The sequence below is a fragment of the Topomyia yanbarensis genome, chromosome 1 (assembly GCF_030247195.1).
Source record: "Topomyia yanbarensis strain Yona2022 chromosome 1, ASM3024719v1, whole genome shotgun sequence".
In the NCBI taxonomy this organism is placed as follows: domain Eukaryota; kingdom Metazoa; phylum Arthropoda; class Insecta; order Diptera; family Culicidae; genus Topomyia; species Topomyia yanbarensis.
Genome location: NC_080670.1, coordinates 93138753 through 93157013, shown reverse-complemented (window position 1 = coordinate 93157013; position 18261 = coordinate 93138753).

Below are 18261 nucleotides of genomic sequence, written 5' to 3'. Positions count from 1 at the left end.
CAATAATTAAAAATCATATTGGATTTTGTTCTGTTTGCTTTGTTCCATTTCTGGACAGCCAGTTTATAAAAGGAGCAAATGATTTATTTTAAATCTGCAATCTTTTCCTAAAACACTAATTATAACGATATTTGTAACTTGTATGGACTTGTCAGGCTCAGATTCATCCAAATATAAAAAAATCAGATCCCTTCAGATTTCAGCTAATTATCAGCTAAGGGGTCATGCACAAATAACGTAGCTTTTTGCCTTTCTCATATAGAAAGGATATGCAATCACTCTAAAAATCGTCAACCTGATCCCGGCATTGACATAAGGTTTCTGGGTTTTAACAGGAGAGATTTACACCCCCCCCCCTCCCGATCACCGGTCACCACCAATTTAAATTCCCCTTAGATCCCCCCTTAGATTAGATGTTGCGTCCCCGTAAATGGCTATTAAATTTTATCTTGAATCGACTTCCGGTTCCGGAATTACGGGTTGTGGCGATCACATAGCAAATTGTGATTCAAACTGATACTCCGATGAAAGCAAAAAAGGTAAAATCTCGCTAAAATATATCTCAAACAACTTGAATTTGCAGTTCTAGGTCACCGACGGCCAAACAAACTTTCGTTGCCTACATTGACCACCATAGATGGTTCCGGAAGTACCCGGGAAAAGCGGCCATCTTTCAAAACTAGCAAACTCATATCAGTTTCTCGGAAATGGCTAGGCCGATTTTCACAAACTTAATCCCAAATGATAGCTATATTATCCCCACAGATGTTTGTGAAATTTCGCACGGATCGCTTATATGGTTCCGGAAATATAGACTGAACCGTCCGGTCACATATGAAATTCCCATATAAGCCGGAACTCAAAACTTTTTTCAAAGGGGGGACCCCATGACATTTTTGAAATCGAATTCGTATTTTTGATGCCAAACATCTTTAAAATGCATGAAACGTCGAGATTTTATGTTATCACAAAAAAAATTTCATGAACATCGACTTTTTAGGACTTTGCCGATTTCGCACCTTTTTGACTTTCTCATATAAAAAGGTTATGCAATCACTCTGAAAAACGTCAACCTAATCCCGGCCCGGAGGGCCAAGTGTCATATGCCATTCGACTCAGTTCGTCGAGATCGGAAAAAGTCTGTATGTGTGTATATGTGTGTGTGTATGTATGTGCGTATGAATCAAATCATGTCACTCATTTTTCTCAGAGATGGCTGGACCGATTTGCCCAAACTTAGTCTCAAATGAAAGGTGCAACCTTCCCATCGGCTGCTATTGAATTTTGGATCGATCGGAATTCTGGTTCCGGAATTACGGGTTTAAGAGTGCGGCCACACAGAAATTTCTCATATAAACTATAGGAAAAATTAAAAATGGAATTTTTATTTTTGATGCTAAACGTCTTCAAGGTACATGAAACGTCGAGATTTGATGCAAACTCGAAAAAAAATTTGACGACGATTCACTTTTTTGGATTTTGGCACATTTTTGCCTTTCTCATATAGAAAGGTTATGCAATCACTCTGAAAAACGTCAACCTAATCCCGGCCCGGAGGGCCGAGTGTCATATCCCATTCGACTCAGTTCGTCGAGATCGAAAAAAGTCTGTATGTGTGCGTATGTGTGTGTGTATGCGTGTGTATGTATGTGTGTGTATGTATGTGCGTATGTGTCAAATAATGCCACTCATTTTTCTCAGAGATGGCTGGACCGATTTGCCCAAACTTAGTTTCAAATGAAAGGTGCAACCTTCCCATCGGCTGCTATTGAATTTTGGATCGATCGGAATTCTGGTTCCGGAATTACGGGTTTCAGAGTGCGGCCACATAGAAATTTCTCATATAAACTATAGGAAACATTAAAAATATAATTTTTATTTTTGATGCTAAATGTGTTCAAGGTGCATGAAACGTCGAGATTTGATGCAAACTCGAAAAAAAATTTGACGACGATTCACTTTTTTGGATTTTGGCACATTTTTTGCTTTCTCATATAGAAAGGTTATGCAATCTCTCTGAAAAACGTCAACCTAATCCCGGCCAATTTTTTTTGACTCGCCTAAGGTTTCTGGATTTTAACAGGGGCGTAGTTGACGGTTTAAAGAGAGGGGTTACACCCCCCCCCCTCTACTGTTCACTTCCCTCCCTTAAAAATCTCCTTAAATCACCCCTCAGACCACCACCCCATCCAGCCCTCATACCCCTCCCCTTCAACCCCATCATCTTTGAACCACCACTATATCACAAAGCATACCAATTTAAGCTGGGGAGTCGTTCGTTCATGGGACTTTCGTCCTCCTCACATACCCACCCCCGCATGACAAAATAAGTTAGCAAGCAGATAACATTGATCTAAGGCTAATGAAGTACGATATTTTTTGTTTCAAGTGTTTCACCGTCGACACGTAGCTCATCAAGTTCGTGGCTGGCAAGCCATTGTGTATAAGTACAAAGTGTACTAAGAATGTAATGGACATTTCCACAATTATGTTGAACATAAAAAGCCTCCGTGCCATAGTTTAGAGAAATGAGAAAGGCACAATTGCACCGCTAGGTTTTTTCAGTTCAATATTACCGTGGCTGTTTGTTCTTTTACAAAATTTTAGAACTCGAATAATGATTTCTTTTCTTGAATATATGCATTTGAAAGCTTTTAATGAATATAAACAACGCAAACATTCTCGTGTTCATGATTGAGAAAGGCACAATTGCACCGCTAGGTGGATTAACACAGGTTTTTGACATATGAAAATGAAATGGATGATTTTCGCATTTACGTAGTAAACCACCTTTCATTCTTAAAGGAATTTCACCAAAAAAAATTAAAGTCGAAATACCAGTACTTCTAAACCGGCCCCTTACACGAGGTGTTAGTAATGTCATTAGTGAGCAGTAATGTCACTTTTAGTGATCGTGTAAGGTGAGTAATGACGGAATTTCCATAAAATTTTAGTAATGTCATTACTTAGTAATGACACTTTTATTGTACGTGTAGGGGGCCCTATACAGTAGCGTATATATTCCAATACAGTGAAATAAAAACATTGTATTTCATTAATAAGAACGACGCTATATTTGTCGAAAAAAATTGCCTATACATTATATCTAATCAGGAGTCCGGTCTCAACCGGCACAGAATTATTGAACATTAGAAAAACTGCAAAAAATGTATGATTTGTAGCATACAGCAGAAATAATTTTTTAAAATAGGGGGTTTTACAGAAAAAATATCCCAAAACTCTAACTTCCGCATTTTTCAAGAAACAGATGTATTACACTAGTTTACAAATTTTGGGTTAATTGCATGAAGTTAAGAAAAAGGTGTTTTCTAAGTCGATTTTGGGTCGCTAAGCACGAAAATCATATTCATTTTCTTTTTCAAAGAACCGTTTTCGTGATTTTTTAAAAAAGGTGTTTTTGAGCACTTTTTGCAGTTTTTGGTCAATATCTCAGAAACAAATCTTCCGATTAACACAAACAACTCACCATTTGAAAGGTATTGATGTGCCCATTCCAAAAATGTATAACATGTTAGGATAAAATATCAACAATTTAGGGTTAAGAGCAACCAAAGTCAAAAAAGTAGTGTTTGGTAAAATTACTAATTTTTGGTTGATTTTTTATAATCATAATCATAAATCAGCAAAAAAAAATCTTTTAATATCTTATGTGACAGGCAAACTTCTCACGTGAATTTTAAGCCTAAGATCACGAAAATACGACAAAAACTGGCGATGATATTAGGCACCGAATGAAAGTTGCTCTGCTTTTCACATATCTCTTTTGGTCTTAAATAAGATTACACTAGTTTACAAGAAAAATGAAGTTACGAGAAAAAGTGTTTTCTAGATAAATTTTGGGTCGCTGAATACGAAAATAATACTCAATTTCTCTTTCAAAGCAGTTTGAGTTTAAAAAAAACGTTTTTCTTTTGCTTCCGCTTTTTTGCTTTTGCTCTATTTTTTATTACAGAAAACTATTTTTTCATATTTTCAGAATCTAATGTGACAGATTTTAACAATTTTAAGGTGATCGCGATAAGCTAAGAAGAAAGGTGTCTCCTCAGTTAATTTTGGATAGCTGAATGCGAAAACCAATTCCATTTATTTTTTTCAAAGAAGCATTTTCAAGATTTCTTTGAAAAAGGTGTTTTTGGGCACTATTTTAGTTATTTGTCAATATCTTGTTCAAATAGGATCCGATCGAAACAATTCGAAAGGTATTGATGTGCCCTTTCCGAAAATGTATAATATGCGTAGATCAAATCTCGACAATTATTACGGCTTAAAAGCCAACTGTCAAAATTATCTTTGAAATGAAATTTCAGACAAACTGTTACCCGCCAATCACAGATGTTTATAGTAAACAAAAGAAAAAAGTTTTCTCTTGAATTAACTGCTATGAACTGCGTTTAGCCAGTAACGGTTTGTCCGGAATTTCCTTTCAAAGAGAATTTTGACAGTTGGCTTTTAAGCCGTAATCGTATGTTTGTCGAGAAATGTACATTTATTATGATTACAATCGACCAAAGTAAAAAATGTCTAATGTTCGACCTTTTTTAGAAAAATGCATATTTCTAGTAAATTTTTTATAATTTAATGAGATAAATAATCTTTTTGCATAAATTTTAATCCAATGGTCACAAAAGTCGGATTAAAAATGTAGATGGTATGAAGCACTGAGTGAAAATTGTAACTTTTAATTTTTCGCACAATCATACTTTCGGCTGAAATAATCTTCTATACTTGATAGTTATTGTTAGTGTTGGGTACTGTCTTCTCGAGCTTGCATCCATCCATCCTGCGGCATTTGAATGGTTTTGGACATTTCATTGTACAACTAAGTGCTCTTTTTAAAATGTGGAAATATCGTTGGAAAAGTTTTGTTTTGTCTGCGGTGAGTACATATTTTACGAATTAAAGGAATTTTAGCCTTCTGCTTCAACAGGCTTCACGGCAGATTCTCAGTTCACAGAGTATTACGTGGCCAGTGCTACGATTCCACTGAGACTCCTTCCCAATAAGGACTCGAAATTTGACGACTGGCTTATGAGACCAGTGCTACACCCTCTAAACCGCCGCACCAGGGCAGGGTTCGCTAAAATAATAAAATTTCCATTTCGCTCAATGTGCCATAGCATCAACATTTTCCATCCGATGTTAGTTATATTAGGCTTAAAATTAACGTAAACATATTATTTGTCATCTTAGATTCTAAAAGGTCCGAAAAAAAATTGTTTTTCGGTAAAAAAATCATTTAAAAATGAGTAACTTTTAAAAATGGTCAAAAATGCACTTTTTTAAAACTTTGGTCGCTTGCAGCGCTAAGAATTTGAATGATTTTGACACGAAATATTGACTAAAAACTACAAAAAGTGCTCAAAAACGAGTTTTTTGAGAAAATCACAAAATCTCTTCTTTGAACAAAAAAATGAATATTGTTTTCGAGTTCAGCGACCCAAAATTAGTCTAAAAATATTTTTTCTCGAAGCTTCATTTTTCTTGTAAACTAGTATTATCATTCAAAAACTAAGATTGCTCCCTTTAAAAATGAATGAAGTGTAATTTTCTAAAGGATAGTTCGAAAGCTCTAGCATTTAATATATATTCCTCTAATATTTTCCCAAAGAGCCAATGGGAAAAACTTCAATTGAAGTGAACGTCAAACTATGTGGTATTTGGCAACAAAAGCTTCAGAAAAGCTACAAAATAGTCTTGACTGAAAAATATTAGGACTTAATTTGGTAGAAAATTATAGTAAATTTGATTGGAAGTACGCGAAAAAAAGTTTGAGAAAGAGTCCAATAAAATTGACTGCAGAAAAATTCACATTGAATTTACACAGCAATCAAAGAAGATAGAAATACAATGTTGATGAACGAATGATAGAATAGTCATCCTAATTTTGACCTCCTTATTTTGGACGCTTCCATATATTTGTATCCTATACTGCCAATTACTCCAAATTCGTTTGGTTTGATGAAGATAATTATATTCTTTGGGTTGTGTTTAAGTCCCAGCATAATTAGTTCATCTCTAATTCCTTTAAATTAGTCAAAATTCACAGTTGAAAAATTGATATCGAAAACGATTCATAATTCCACGATTTCCAACAGAAATCGAGAGAAGTGATGCACTTTTAAATTGGATTTAAGAGTAAAAATTTATTGTTTTTAAATGATCTAATAATTTTGTCTCTATTTGGATCTTGCATTTTATGTACTTGAAATGGTTAGTTTGTGAAGTTATGCTTAGAAGTATAAAATAACTAGTCCAAAATATGTCGTAAAAATAATAGCGTCAAAATATTTCGGACCTAGCTGGGTTTTCTTTCATTATAGCAGTCTGTTTATCAATTTAGAATAATCAAAATAATCACTTTATCATTTTTTTTGCGGTGCGGTTGCGGTAAAACCGCGCGGTAAAAGCTCTTTCCCGCACCGCATCTGCGGGAAAAAGTGTCTCGCCGCACCGCAGATTTTGCGGTGCGGTAAATACCGAACGGACGAACCCTATTCCTCCACACTAGTTTAAGAAATTCTCTCAAATTAAAAAGATAAACTAACTGCCATTATAGGACGGAAACTAATTATTACTCACCAAAATGAAGCTAAATCACTTCATAAAATCTTTGAAGTTGTTCAAAGGTTGCGTCCAACTATTTAACATGTCGTTAAAAACTTTGATGTGGCGAAACGCAGAGCAGATATTGCGAGAAACTTGAACTGTAAAAAAATTACGATGTTTTACGATTACGATTACGATTGCGAATTACGATGTAATTAATTAGAAAAAATTGGGAAAATCGAGTAATTAATGTTATATACATGGTAAATAAATTGAATCACAGCATTTAAGTATAAGTCTGCTATGGTACGGCTCGTAATGTACGGAGAACGGAAAATTACAATGTTCGTGTTCTGAGCAAGAAGCTGTTCATCAATGAGAAAAACAAAAATGATTTTCTTGTTTACTAAACAACATTGAAATATTTTATCGGAATATTGTAAAGATTGTAAACTTTGTCTACGAGCTCAAATTCATCATCTTTGACTCAAATGACTGTTTTGAGTGGAGCAAAGCGAACTAAGACTTTGACGTAATAGTCTTATAACAGCAGCTAAGCGCAGGGACAGTATAGTTATTGTATGGGGTATTATATGTCCGCTAGAAGTGCTAGAAATTTGGTCTTCATTGATGGAATGATGGATCAGAATGTGTATTTTAATATGAATATCTTAAAATAAATTTTAAAGCAAAGCTTCCGTAAAATGGTACTTTTACTAAGAAATGGCGGATATTGGAAATTCGATCAGGAGAAAAACCTAAAGCATAAGGCGTGCAAAAAACGCGTAGAGAAAATTTATAATTGTTTAAATGTTATGGATTCTCCACTGCGGACCCCGTTTATTAACTGATTAGAAAAATAAATGGGTGTAATTGGACAAAAAGTGGGAAACTATCCGGATTATAATGAGAATGATCTTAGAAACTACTAATTAGAAGAATGGGATAAAATTTAAGTTGAACACACACAAAAACTAGTGGTCAGCATTCCAACACGATTGAAAACTTTAATTACAAACAAATTATTATTGAAATTTCAATAGAATTTTGAAAAAATGTGTGTACTGTACGAATATGAGATTGCGTGTATATTTGACTATCTTTAGAATTATGATTATTTTTGAAAAAATGAACATTTTTAGTACAAAGATAATTATTGTATCTTCCCTATGCTGTCTAGTAAACTATTTCTACATAAATAAAATGTCTCGTAAACTAATTTTTTACTTGCAAAATGCATATAAGCTTTCCGCATAGCGGTGTACGAAAATGAGATTGTGTCACTGTATGTGTTTCTGCTTCTGAGTACTGTTAGCCGGTCAGTGACCAGTGAAGCAGAGCTTTTCTAGTAAGCGTTCTGGATACCGTTATACACACAGTTAAGTAAAGTTATTTTATACGTTTCCCCTTCTTGGTCCTCATACTAACGTGCACTGGGCAATAGGCCCGTGCAAAAATGATTTCCCCTGACGGCGGTTCATCTCAAGGTGAGATGGACGTCGAAACAAAATCGGCTTCCCGGCTCAAAGTATATCCAAGCTCGGCCACCGGGCCCTTCGTAATCTTCTCCCGGACCAAAGATAAAAGGTGTTTGAATACACTGATAGAATATATTCGTAAATCGCTATGCATTAGTTTCGTACAGATAATTTTCATAAAATATACGAATTTTTCGTACATATAATGAATCGTTCGTAGTTCTATTGAAACACATTTATTTTTTATTACGAGTTTTTCGTGAAAACCACGAAACGACTTTCGTTGGATTATTACGAAACAGCTTCGTTCGGCAAACGAATTGTTCACTGCTATATACGAATATCTTCATAATATTTAAGAGTACCATTCGTCGAACCGTCAACGTCAACAGAGCTTCAATATGGAGTCATTGTTGCTATACGTCATATAATTGTTGATGATCACGACGGTCTCGGTCTGACTATTTAGTAGCCGTATCCGTGTCCGCCGGTTTCAGGAAGATTTTCTAAACCTCTTCCGCTTCTAGTTGATCCAGAATCTGAAGCAGTACGGATTCAGTTGAGCCATCGCTCGATGGTTTTGCATGAATAATTTTGAGTTTTTCTCTGCCGGAGCAATGTCAAAAGAATATGCTATTGAACACGAAAACTTCTCTTAGATGAACGAAATGAATTCGTGCGACCATCGGGATTGTTCGTAATATACATAGACGTTTATTAAAATAAACAAAACATTTCGTTTCATTCACGAAAATTAATGTCGTTTTCAACGACAACATTCGTGCAATGTACACTAAATAAGTAAAATTCACGAAAACCTTCGTTCATCAAGCGACCATTTCTTCATATCACAATAAAATCGATTTTGCCAGATCGATTTTTTTTAACTAAAAAAATCGGTGTTGTCAAACATCGATCCCAAAAGATCGAATGAAAAAATAAGAAGATAATAAATACGACAACTTTTCTAAGATGAACGAAATAAATTCGTGCGACCAACGAAGTCGTTCGTAATATACACAAACATTTATTGAAATAAACGAATGATTTCATTTCATTCACGAAAAATAATGTCATTATCAACGATAACATTCGTGCCATGTACACTAGATAAGTAAAAGTTACTAAAATTTTGTTTATCAAGCGTCCATTTCTTCACACCACAATCTTTCTAGTACTCAATAATGATGAGCAGGTTGAAATAGAATCGAATTTGCCAGATCGATCTTTTTAATTAATAAAAAAAATCGGTGCTGTCAAACATTGATCCTAAAACATCGAATGCGACAAACGAAATCGTTTGTAATATACATAAACGTTTATTAAAATACACGAAACATTTCGTTTCGTTCACGAAAATTAATGTCGTTATCAACGATTACATTCGTGCAATGTAACCTAAATAAGTAAAATTCACGAAAATTTTCGTTCATCAAGCGGCCATTTCTTCGTATCACAGTAAAATCGATTTGGCCACATTGATTTTTTTAAATAAAAATAAATCGATGTTGTCAAACATCGATCCCAAATGATTGACTGAAAACAATAAGAGGCTAATAATACGAAAACTTTTCTAAGATGTACAAAATGAATTCGTGCGATCAACGAAATCGTTTGTAATTTACACAACTGTTTATTAAAATGAACGAAACATTTCGTTTCATTCCCGAAAAATAATGCCGTTTTCAGCAACATTCAGCAATGTACACTAAATATGTAAAATTTACGAAAACTTTCGTTCATCAAGCGGCCATTACTTCACACCACAATCTTTTTAGTCCTCAATAGAATTAAAATCGATTTTGCCAGATCGATCCTTTTAGTTAGTTGAAAAAATCGTTGTTGTCAAACATCGATCCTAAAATATAGATTGAAAAAATAATATGCTAATGAATACGAAAACTTTCTTAAGATGACCGAAACGAAATCGTGCGACCAACGAAATCGTTCATCATATACATAAACATTTATTAAAATACACGAAACATTTCGTTTCGTTCACGAAAAATAATGTCGTTATCAACGATTACATTCGTGCAATGTAAACTAAATAAATAAAATTTACGAAAACTTTCGTTCATCAAGCGGCCATTTCTTCGTACCACAATAAAATCGATTTTGCCGCATCGATTTTTTTAAATAAAAAAATTCTATTTTCTAAGATAAACGAAATTAATTCGTGCGACCAACGAAATCGTTCGTAATATACACACACGTTTATTAAAATAAACAAAACATTTCGTTTCATTCACGAAAAATAATGTCGTTATCAACGATAACATTCGTGCAGTATACATTAAACGTGTAAAATTTACGAAAGATTTCGTTCACCAAGCGGCGATTCTTGTTCATGAAATGAACGAAACCTACTATTTAGAATGCACGAAAATACTTCGTTGCAGAAAACGACGAATGAATTTGTGTATTGTATGATCGATTTCATTATATTTACCAATTTATATTATCAGTGTATGTTGAAGATTTCTCGAGTTCTGACGGATCGGTATTTGGCCGTGACAGAAATATCGAAAATTCGCCCTGACAAGCTTCGGGTGATTGTTAACAGTTTGTATTTGTATTTGAATTTGTATAAAAAAGTCCAACTGACCAGGCCCGTAGACAGGATTTTGTTTCGAGAGGGGCTTAAAACCTATTGCATAAATGTGTTAATTCTGGTATTTGAGATAGTCACTGGAAACTGAATGTAATTTTGAAAAGTTCTAAGTGAAAACAGTTCCAAAACAAAGGTAATAGGCAATATGTTATCTGATACAAGAAAGCCTATAGTACATCGACGAATTATTGCTGTTGAATTTACACACCAGCTATAAAAGGTGTCGATAAGATGCTGTAGCTCACGGCATTTGGCTTCATTCCGTATAACAAGAAAAATTTTAAGTCGTCGGCAAAAACAGCTTTCCTTCACACCTTAGATCGAAAACCGCATCGTTCACGAACAGTGAAAAAAGTAGTGGACCTAGCGTACTACCTTGAGGAACTCCGGAAGTGTTGAAAAAGGATTCTGAAACAATATCGCCAATTTGAACAACGACTTCACGGTGCGCAAGATAGGATCGAAGCCAATGGCAGAATCTAGTAGAACAGGCTAGTTTATCAAGCTTTGTTATCAGTATATCATGACTAACTCAATCAAAAGCTGCCTTTAGATCAGTGTAAATAGTATCCACCTGCAATTTCTTAGACATTTGTTCCGTGCAAATGATTTGAAGCAGACGAGATTCGTCTCGACCGAACGTCGGGTGAAAAATCCGTGCTGGAATGTGCTGATGTAGTGTCGACAAGCAGAAAATAACGCTTCGTTGATGATTGATTCAAATACTTCAGATTCGACTCCTAGCGAAGTGATTCCGCGGTAGTTCTCTATGTAGCATTTGTCACCTTTCTTGAATACCCGGAACATTACTGAGCATTTCCAATACTCAGGAAACGTTTGCTGATGAAGCGATAGGTTAAAAATATATATAAGTGGCGTTACTAGTAAGTCCCCACATTTTTTAAATACAGTTGAAGGTATAGCACTGAGGCCGGGTGCATAAGATGACTTGGTTTTCCGCATTGCAGATATAACCATTTGTTCAGAGACAGTAAACACATCCATATCAACAGCACAAGCAGGAACGTAACGAGAAGCATTTTCGAGCTAGATTGCGGTTGGCGAGTCAGTTGAAAAAACACTCGAGAAGAATCTGGCAAACAGCGCACATTTTGCCAAAATTGTCGTAGCTTCTTCGCCGTCGTAAAGTATCCTTGATGGAATTCCAGTTTATTTTGCTTCGTGTTGACAAATGACCCAAAGCCCTTCGGGTTTTTGGGCGTAGATTGTTCTGGATGCGGTTTACATAGCGTTTGTACAGAAGCTTGTTGTAACAACGATACTCATTACTGGCTAAAGTGAACATGCGCTTAAAAAGAGGACACCTTCGATTTGTGTGCACACGTAGGGTTTTTGCTCGAGTACGTTTTAACTTTCGAAGTGCACTGTTTGACCAGGGCGGCTTGCTAGGAGGTTGACATTCAGGTACTGAGGTCTCCACACAGTTCAGTAGTAGTCGCTTGTAAAGGGCAACTGCAGCATTAACACTTATTTGGGCATGCAGTACACTCCAATCAATTTGCGACAGAGAACTGCGCAGCTTTACAAAATCAGTTTTGCGAAAGTTGAGACGGTCGACAAAAAGAGTTTCTACCTACTGAACTGAGCGAATAGTGCCAATTGAGATTTCAAGCGCGAGATGAAAGTTGACAAGTGGAACAATCACGCTGGATGCTGCATTCACGGAACATACAGGTATACAGGTGGTTGGGAATCATGCTTACTTGACTTAGTTCGTTGAAAGCATGTTGCGGGTTCCCTGCTGCGGGTAGAGCAGAACTACCAAAAGCGAATCCAAACGCAAACACTAAGGACAAAATGCACCAACTCATTGCATTCAAGTCGTCGTTACAGTTCGGTCGCGTTTCCATTTGCGCCGTTTAAAGTTTAACCGTGCGTGTTTTAATTTGTATTGTTTTCATTTATCATTGCTGCGTAAGTAAAACATGCCGTGCGTACAGTGAGTGACGACAAACATGTGTGGTACTGCCATGGATCATGCGGAAAAAAATTCCACGCTGCATGCGTTGGTGCTCAGAGGAATCATGAGCAAAGAATACTAACATACATGCTGCCAATATGCTACGAGTGCCAGAAGCGTCTCGTGATGGAGTTAAATTTCGATAAACTGTACAGACAACAACAAGAAGCCATCAACCTCAACAAGCTAGTTATGGAATCGAATCACAAACTCACATCCACATTTAGCAACTTCAATGCCCGAGATGGATTTGAATGTATCGAAATGCTCTTAAACGAGTTGAAAGGCGAAATTAAAACAACTGCAGCTAATCATAATAACGCGGTTGCACACATAGTCAAAACCTCGGACTTGTGGAATGAGCTGGCTGCTTCCAACAAAACTGGCAAAACTGATGTCGTTGCCACAAAAAATCACTTAACATCATTATTCGACATATCGATGAAAGCTACGAAAAACAACATCGCAGCCTATGTCAATGAACTGACCACCGATATGACACGCGAGTTGAAACAAATTTGTTCAGAAATTGAAAAGGTCAGCAGCGTGATAACTGACATGGCTAACAACTGTTCGGCACAGAATATGAGTTATGTAAACCCAACTTTCACGGATGATATTATCGATGAGTTAAAACAAATTTCTAGCGCAGTAAACTCACTGGAACAATAGACTGTTGCTTCACCCACAACAGATTCCTCCCCTAGTTTAGAGGCTGAGATGTCCGTCGAGGCAGCCAGTAACTCAGGCTGGCGTTTACTTGGCAACTCTAAGGTATGGAAGGCTGATTGGTCCGAATACGACGCACGTAAATTGCGTCGTCTCAATCAACAAAAAGCGGCGGAGAAAGCAAGAATAAAGAAGAAACGGAATAAACAGAGGCCCGCTAATGCACTTGACACCACCCGTAACAGTAATAATAATACCAAGCGTCGCAAGAATCACGGTTACAAGCACCACACAATTTTCGACAAAAATAACGGATGTAATTACAACCACAGCAGATTTGCGTACCGTGATGACAAACGCCGCGACATCGACAATCTTCCGTTGGATAGAGAGCTCCTGACTGAGGCGAAGAAACGTTTTTCGAGGCCACCTTCAACTTCGTTCACACCTACCATTGCATTCCAGAGAGGCGATGTTTTAAACCCGTGCCCTACCGACCAACCTAGCACCTCACATCGAACAGCTGCTGCCACACCTATGTACCCCTCCGGAATTGGCGCCTGTCAGTGTTTTTGCCGCAATCGACGCGCTCATTAGAGCAAGATAATAATAATGAATTGACAAATCATATTGCGCTTCAAGATGAAGAAGAGGTAGAGCTAGGTCTAATTAATTCCCATTCAACTAACACTTCTCCAAGAGAATCTCAGTCAAGAACAGAAATCTTGGTCTATTGCCAAAACTTTAACCGCATGAAAAGTACAGCTTAGATGAATGTGATTCAAAACAAAATATTAGGTTGTCATTATTCCGTAATTTTAGCAACTGAGACTAGTTGGGACGAAACAGTGAGAAGTGAAGAAGTTTTCGGGAGCAATTACAATGTCTTTAGGGATGATCGTGATTGTCATGTATCTGGTAAGAAGTCAGGAGGGGGCGCTTTGATTGCGATTTCAGCAAAACTAAATGCAGAAGTTATCAAAACTATAAAATCAAAAGAATTCGAGCATGTGTGGGTGAAAGTACATGTTAAAGACGAAACTCACGTTTTCGCTTCGGTGTATTTTCCTCCAAATTTTGCTCGAAAACCGACTTACGAAAAGTTTTATCATGCTGCTGAATGCATTATTAATAGTCTTTCCCCGCACGTAAAAGTTCACATATATGGCGATTTCAATCATCGCGGTATTGATTTCATACCAGATGCTGATAATGAGAGCATCCTACTACCTGTTGTAGGGGAAAATGAAACTTTGCAGTTCATTTGCGATAAATCTGCCAGTTTAGGACTTAATCAAATAAATCACATAAGAAATCAGCGACATTGCTATTTAGATTTATTAATGACGAATATAGACGAAGACTTCTGTGTAACGGAATCACTTACTCCCTTATGGAAGAATGAAGCTTATCATACAGCCATTGAGTTTTCTATATTCTTGCATGTTAACGACAGACCTGGTGATAGTGAATTTAAGGAGGTATTTGATTACGAGTCCGCTAACTATGAAAGCTTGAGGCAAAAAATTAATGCAATAAACTGGCAAATGATTTTAAGAAATGAAGAAAATGTTGAAGCTGCCGTAGACATCTTCTACAAAATATTATTTGAAGTCATTAGCGAAGATATACCATTGAAAAGAAGAAGGCGTCACTATAACTCAAAACATCCCATCTGGTTTAATAGAGAAATCAAAAATTTAAAAAATCATAAGCAGAAAGCACACAAAATCTACAAAAAATACAACAGCGAAGATAAGTTAACAAACTATTTAAATCTATGCGATCAATTGAACCTTGCCATTGATATCGCGTTTGAAGAGTACAATGCAAGAACAGAACGCAATATAAAAACTTGCCCAAAAAACTTCTTTAATTACGTAAAAACTAAAATAAAATCGTATTATTTCCCAACAGAAATGCATCTTGATGGAAAGGTAGGCGATAACTCAGAGGAAATCTGCAATCTTTTTGCAACATTCTTCCAGGAAGTTTACACTACATTTTCAGAGAAGGATCGAGAGCGTGAATACTTTTCATTCCTCCCAGAACTTTCAAGATATATTAACATTAAACAGATAAAAGTACATACAATCATGGATGCCTTAAAAAACTTGGATAGCTCTAAAAGCCCTGGACCTGATGGCGTTCCACCGGTGTTTTTAAAAACTTTATCAATAGAACTAACCGCTCCTTTATTTTGGCTTTTTTTGCTTACACCCTAACCTCTTCTCATGGTTGTTTTCCTAAAACATGGAAAAGCTCTTTCCTAGTTCCAACTTTTAAAAATGGTAAAAAATCCGATGTGCATAACTATCATGGAATAGCTATCATCTCGTGCATTCCCAAGATTTTCGAGGCGATTGTTAATGAAAATTTATTACACCAAATCAAGAACAGAATTACCCATGTGCAACATGGTTTTTTCAAAGGGCGTTCTACAAGTACAAAACTACTCGAATTCATTAACTACACATTAACAGCAATGGATAACGGAAACCACGTTGAAGCTCGTTATACAGATTTTAGCAAAGCATTTGATCGCATCGACATACCCATGCTACTTTTTAAATTAGAAAAAATAGGGTTTGAGCCAGGACTTCTTACATGGCTACAATCATATCTTACAAATCGTGAACAAGCTGTTAGATTTAAAGGGATAAAATCAATCCCAATTCAAGTTACATCAGGAGTCCCTCAAGGTTCTCATTTGGGCCCGCTATTCTTTATTTTATTTGTTAACGACATTTCCTTCATTCTAAAAAATGTAAAAGTTCTTATATATGCTGATGATATGAAACTATTTCTAGAAATAAGAAATAGTGAAGACTTTCAGACATTTCAAAACGAAGTAAATATATTTTATACATGGTGTAATAAAAGCCTTCTGAAACTGAATGTAAAAAAATGTAATTCCATAACATTGAGTAGAAAGAATAATATACAGAACAATAGAATCTTATTGGTAAATCAACAAGTAGAAAAGTGTGACAGAATAAGAGATCTAAGAGTTATTATAGATTCCAAAATAACATTCATAGATCATTATAACACAATAATTAACAAAGCAAACAGCACACTAGGTTTTATTAAACGCTTCAGCTATAATTTCCAAGATCCCTACACAATAAAAACATTATATGTAGCCTATGTGCGTTCAACACTAGAATATTGTAGTATAGTTTGGTCGCCTTTTGCAGCAACGCATGCAAACCGGATAGAATCAGTACAAAAGCAGTTTTTGATGTTCGCTCTTCGTAAACTAGGTTGGACTGGACTACATTTGCCATCTTATGAAGCACAGTGCATGCTAATTGACATTCAAACCTTGAAAGATCGTCGTGAATTTTCTATGGTATCATTTGTAAACGACATTGTATCACATCGTATTGATTCAATCGAACTTTTATCGAAACTAAATTTTTATGCTCCTTCTCGACAACTACGTAACCGCAGCATCTTTTGTACAATTCGCCATCGCACTAATTATGCCAAGTTTGGCCCTTTAAACCAAATGATGAATATTTACAACAAACATTGCGAAAGCATTGACTTCACTATGTCGAAAACAAAACTTAAGCAGCAGTTTAAAGTAAACCAAAATTTTAACTAGTGTTAAGTTAGTTTAATAATTATTGTAAGAAACCGGTCTACATCTGATTGATGACTTGAAATAAATAAATAAATAAATAAAAAAGTGTGTTACTCAAATCAATAAACATCTATTATTCCCATCTTCACTTTTCCTCTCCTTATTCCTTTCTCTTTGTTTGCTCCTTTCTACTGTGCCTCTACCATGGCTTCTTTCTTCTTACTTCCTCTCTTCCACTATGCTTACACCCTAACCTCTTCTCATGCCTTTTCTCTTTTTCCTGCTGCTCTCTTCTTACATTTTACTACTCACTATTCTGCCATTTTTCTTTCGCTCACGCTCCTGTACGTCGTTCACTGTCCTGCACGACGATTACGTTCCTGTACGTCGTTTTCGCCGACTAGCAGCCGTTATAAACTTATTGCTTTCATCCAATCAGTTCGCTCGTCGATCGTGAACCTAGCACACGTGGGAGATACGCAGCCGCCTCTGTTTGTGGTACTGCAAACTTCCGGGCGAAACTGACTCGGTAATCCTGACCGGCCAATAGAGCGCCAAAATGCTGCAAGATAATAACGAAAAAAGACCCTATTGGGCAATTGCCATTAGTCCTCTGCGTTTCGTTTCGCTAACTCACCCTTCCGAAAGGGGTCTTTGCTGGTGCTGATAATGCGGACTGCCAGCCAATCTACTTCCGGAGGAACTTCCCGGGGTATTTTCCGCCTGACGTCTTTTAAACACGCTTCTGTCGACTCGACGTTTGAGTCTGGGGTCGTTTGTGTTCTGGAAGTTGAGCAGCTTTATGTAAGGTTTTTTGGTAGTTGCAATTTGCTTACCGTTTCGATGTCACCTCGGGCCACTTGCGGGAATCAATTTATTCCGAATACGGGCTGCTGGTCGTGGGTCGTACCACAGAAGCAAGTTGAATAAAGTTTCCGCGCGTGATCAAACGTGCCGGCGCACAATTTTCCAATCGGCTGCAGCGGTGTCTGTTCTCCTTTTGGCGGTAGTACATTGATGCCGAGGCAGTTTCTAGCACTATCGAGGTGCTCACTTGTGTAAGTGTGTTTTGCTCGCACTGTTTCGTGCTATGTTTTGCAGCGTTCTTTTTTCGGTTGCGCTTTACGACAGGCCTTTTTACTTCGATGTAATATTTTGAATCGACGGTTGAGCTGGGTGTTTTGATTCGACGGTTTACGGCAAATATAACAGTTTCAGTTTTTCGCTTAGGGTGTACAATGTACATTACAGGTAAATCTGAATATATCGTAACAAGCGAATTCGTCCAGTAGCATACGACTGGCGATGTTTGTTGTCGAATCGGGTCTGGGTAAGCGTATCCGTGTCGTGACGGCACCCA